Source organism: Triturus cristatus, chromosome 4_1 (assembly GCF_964204655.1).
Source record: "Triturus cristatus chromosome 4_1, aTriCri1.1, whole genome shotgun sequence".
NCBI classification, from domain to species: Eukaryota; Metazoa; Chordata; class Amphibia; order Caudata; family Salamandridae; genus Triturus; species Triturus cristatus.
The window spans coordinates 135,228,204-135,233,203 of NC_140585.1; the positions used below are offsets into that span (position 1 = coordinate 135,228,204).

The 5,000-nt window shown below is 39.8% G+C and overlaps 2 non-coding genes across 2 annotated transcripts; both read right to left on the minus strand.

The window, feature by feature from the left end:
- Positions 1-406: 406 nt before the first annotated feature.
- TRNAR-UCG (transfer RNA arginine (anticodon UCG)) lies at positions 407-479 on the minus strand. Its single transcript has one exon. It is a non-coding gene; the product is annotated as a tRNA-Arg (tRNA).
- Positions 480-3,584: 3,105 nt separating this feature from the next.
- TRNAR-UCG (transfer RNA arginine (anticodon UCG)) lies at positions 3,585-3,657 on the minus strand. Its single transcript has one exon. It is a non-coding gene; the product is annotated as a tRNA-Arg (tRNA).
- Between the last annotated feature and the right edge of the window lie 1,343 nt (positions 3,658-5,000).

Below are 5,000 nucleotides of genomic sequence, written 5' to 3' on the forward strand. Positions count from 1 at the left end.
AGCCAATGTGCCGATCCTTTATACATTTTGTGTAGTACTTTTCTTACTCGGAGGCAAAATCAGCACTTTAACTGCCCAAATCATACAGATTTTACACATGTAGCACTCTATGCACACATAGGCACACACCTTGCAGTTCTTCTACACACACTTAAGCTAAAAACCCATTCTGTCACGTCAAAATTCTGCAAACCTATTACATATTCAGTGCGTCGGCATAGAAGCACTTTTTAATGCCACTAAAATGCACAAGTAGTTAGACTGAAGATGCAACCTGAATGAGTTTACAGTATGTACTCCACTTTATTAATGATTAGTAATGAGAAAGTGAGGACTACAAGAGTATTGGAAAATACTTTTTCCACTCTGAATGTAAAGCAGATTGTGTGACCAATTTACCCAAAAACGACCACGAAGGGACTCGAACCCTCAATCTTCTGATCCGAAGTCAGACGCCTTATCCATTAGGCCACGCGGTCATCCGTCCACCTGAGATGATTTTTATCATGTAGGTGGTATGCATGGATGGAGAACATATTATTGAAAGGTATTCAGGTTTACATCCCATAGTGTTCTTTCAGCTCTTTTCGCTGGAAGCACTTTTTTGGAATCTATATATTGAGAATTTTATGAGTACGATATGCTTTTGTTTTCCTTTTTCCATACAAACCTCTTTCCACATGAGTTTAAAGCTCATTTGTATTCTCTACATAGCTCTGGAAGTTTCCAGACGTGGAGTGAAACTGTTTTGAAAGTAGGACAAATTGCTCCTTCCTGCATATGCTAATTTTTCACACTCACATAGGTTGTATACGTTTTATGTATCCTGGCTTGACCTATTCAAGTAGCTGAAAGCCTGTCACCACCTCTAGAAACAAGATTCACACCAATCCAATTCAAATCATTTTTTCCAAAGGAATATGTTCTGGCCGGTCGAAAATGCATCTCACAAAAATAGGCATTTAAAAATCTACTTTGCAGTTTCAGAACACTAACATGACTGTGAAGTGTACACAAGTAAAATGGGACCGTTTCAAAGTACCTAATCCCTCATAAACTTCTGAGAGGAAGCATGTAATAAATCTACCTAATATTCTGGAAAAGAAAGAGGGAGGATTTTTGTTATCAGGTCAGATGGGACTCGAACCCACAATCCCTGGCTTAGGAAACCAGTGCCTTATCCATTAGGCCACTGAGGCACACATGCATAGCACTTTTCTAGAGGCATTATTTAAATGTATTCTATGGTCAGACACCGGTGTGTGCACACAGGGCATTTCTCACTTCTCTCTATAAGTAAACTTCCCATTTTCATCCTCTTCCATCCCCGACTTTAACGCTCTCTTCTATGCTATAATGGAGACTTTGCAATTTTAGCAAGTGGAGAGAAATTGGAGAACCACTTTCGACTCCACACTTCTTCTTCACTTACTTCTTTTCTCAATATACTGGGCTTAGAAAATGGTATCAAGCCATCCTTATCATCAGTAGGACACGGAAAGAGGCACTAAGTCTCCTAACCAAGTTCAACCACACTCTGCAACTTAACCATTGCACTACAAATTAGGCAACGGGGGCATCAGCAAAGGCAGCCAATGTGCCGATCCTTTATACATTTTGTGTAGTACTTTTCTTACTCGGAGGCAAAATCAGCACTTTAACTGCCCAAATCATACAGATTTTACACATGTAGCACTCTATGCACACATAGGCACACACCTTGCAGTTCTTCTACACACACTTAAGCTAAAAACCCATTCTGTCACGTCAAAATTCTGCAAACCTATTACATATTCAGTGCGTCGGCATAGAAGCACTTTTTAATGCCACTAAAATGCACAAGTAGTTAGACTGAAGATGCAACCTGAATGAGTTTACAGTATGTACTCCACTTTATTAATGATTAGTACTGAGAAAGTGAGGACTACAAGAGTATTGGAAAAGACGATTTCCACTCTGAATGTAAAGCAGATTGTGTGACCATTGGCCAAAAACAACCACGAAGGGACTCGAACCCTCAATCTTCTGATCCGAAGTCAGACGCCTTATCCATTAGGCCATGCGGTCATCCATCCACCTGAGATGATTTTTATCATGTAGGTGGTATGCATGGATGGAGAACATATTATTGAAAGGTATTCAGGTTTACATCCCATTGTGTTCTTTCAGCTCTTTTCGCTGGAAGCACTTTTTTGGAATCTATATATTGAGAATTTTATGAGTACGATATGCTTTTGTTTTCCTTTTTCCATACAAACCTCTTTCCTCATGAGTTTAAAGCTCATTTGTATGCTCTACATAGCTCTGGACGTTTCCAGACGTGGAGTGAAACTGTTTTGAAAGTAGTACAAATTGCTCCTTCCTGCATATGCTAATTTTTCACACTCACATAGGTTGTATAAGTTTTATGAATCCTGGCTTGACCTATTCAAGTAGCTGAAAGCCTGTCACCACCTCTAGAAACAAGATTCACACCAATCCAATTCATATCATTTTTTCCAAAGGAATATGTTCTGGCCGGTCGAAAATGCATCTCACAAAAATAGGCATTTAAAAATCTACTTTGCAGTTTCAGAACACTAACATGACTGTGAAGTGTACACAAGTAAAATGGGACCGTTTCAAAGTACCTAATCCCTCATAAACTTCTGAGAGGAAGCATGTAATAAATCTACCTAATTTTCTGGAAAAGTAAGAGGGAGGATTTTTGTTATCACCTCCGATGGGACTTGAACCCACAATCCCTGGCTTAGGAGGCCAGTGCCTTATCCATTAGGCCACTGAGGCACACATGCATAGCTCTTGTCTAGAGGCATTATTTAAATGTATTCTATGGTCAGACACCAGTGTGTGCACACAGGGCATTTCTCACTTCTCTCTATAAGTAAACTTCCCATTTTCATCCTCTTCCATTCCCGACTTTAACGCTCTCTTCTATGCTATAATGGAGACTTTGCAATTTTAGCAAGTGGAGAGAAATTGGAGAACCACTTTCGACTCCACACTTCTTCTTCACTTACTTCTTTTCTCAATATACTGGGCTTAGAAAATGGTATCAAGCCATCCTTATCATCAGTAGGACACGGAAAGAGGCACTAAGTCTCCTAACCAAGTTCAACCACACTCTGCAACTTAACCATTGCACTACAAATTAGGCAACGGGGGCATCAGCAAAGGCAGCCAATGTGCCGATCCTTTATACATTTTGTGTAGTACTTTTCTTACTCGGAGGCAAAATCAGCACTTTAACTGCCCAAATCATACAGATTTTACACATGTAGCACTCTATGCACACATAGGCACACACCTTGCAGTTCTTCTACACACACTTAAGCTAAAAACCCATTCTGTCACGTCAAAATTCTGCAAACCTATTACATATTCAGTGCGTCGGCATAGAAGCACTTTTTAATGCCACTAAAATGCACAAGTAGTTAGACTGAAGATGCAACCTGAATGAGTTTACAGTATGTACTCCACTTTATTAATGATTAGTAATGAGAAAGTGAGGACTACAAGAGTATTGGAAAATACTTTTTCCACTCTGAATGTAAAGCAGATTGTGTGACCAATTTACCCAAAAACGACCACGAAGGGACTCGAACCCTCAATCTTCTGATCCGAAGTCAGACGCCTTATCCATTAGGCCACGCGGTCATCCGTCCACCTGAGATGATTTTTATCATGTAGGTGGTATGCATGGATGGAGAACATATTATTGAAAGGTATTCAGGTTTACATCCCATAGTGTTCTTTCAGCTCTTTTCGCTGGAAGCACTTTTTTGGAATCTATATATTGAGAATTTTATGAGTACGATATGCTTTTGTTTTCCTTTTTCCATACAAACCTCTTTCCACATGAGTTTAAAGCTCATTTGTATTCTCTACATAGCTCTGGAAGTTTCCAGACGTGGAGTGAAACTGTTTTGAAAGTAGGACAAATTGCTCCTTCCTGCATATGCTAATTTTTCACACTCACATAGGTTGTATACGTTTTATGTATCCTGGCTTGACCTATTCAAGTAGCTGAAAGCCTGTCACCACCTCTAGAAACAAGATTCACACCAATCCAATTCAAATCATTTTTTCCAAAGGAATATGTTCTGGCCGGTCGAAAATGCATCTCACAAAAATAGGCATTTAAAAATCTACTTTGCAGTTTCAGAACACTAACATGACTGTGAAGTGTACACAAGTAAAATGGGACCGTTTCAAAGTACCTAATCCCTCATAAACTTCTGAGAGGAAGCATGTAATAAATCTACCTAATATTCTGGAAAAGAAAGAGGGAGGATTTTTGTTATCAGGTCAGATGGGACTCGAACCCACAATCCCTGGCTTAGGAAACCAGTGCCTTATCCATTAGGCCACTGAGGCACACATGCATAGCACTTTTCTAGAGGCATTATTTAAATGTATTCTATGGTCAGACACCGGTGTGTGCACACAGGGCATTTCTCACTTCTCTCTATAAGTAAACTTCCCATTTTCATCCTCTTCCATCCCCGACTTTAACGCTCTCTTCTATGCTATAATGGAGACTTTGCAATTTTAGCAAGTGGAGAGAAATTGGAGAACCACTTTCGACTCCACACTTCTTCTTCACTTACTTCTTTTCTCAATATACTGGGCTTAGAAAATGGTATCAAGCCATCCTTATCATCAGTAGGACACGGAAAGAGGCACTAAGTCTCCTAACCAAGTTCAACCACACTCTGCAACTTAACCATTGCACTACAAATTAGGCAACGGGGGCATCAGCAAAGGCAGCCAATGTGCCGATCCTTTATACATTTTGTGTAGTACTTTTCTTACTCGGAGGCAAAATCAGCACTTTAACTGCCCAAATCATACAGATTTTACACATGTAGCACTCTATGCACACATAGGCACACACCTTGCAGTTCTTCTACACACACTTAAGCTAAAAACCCATTCTGTCACGTCAAAATTCTGCAAACCTATTACATATTCAGTGCGTCGGCATAGAAGCACTTTTT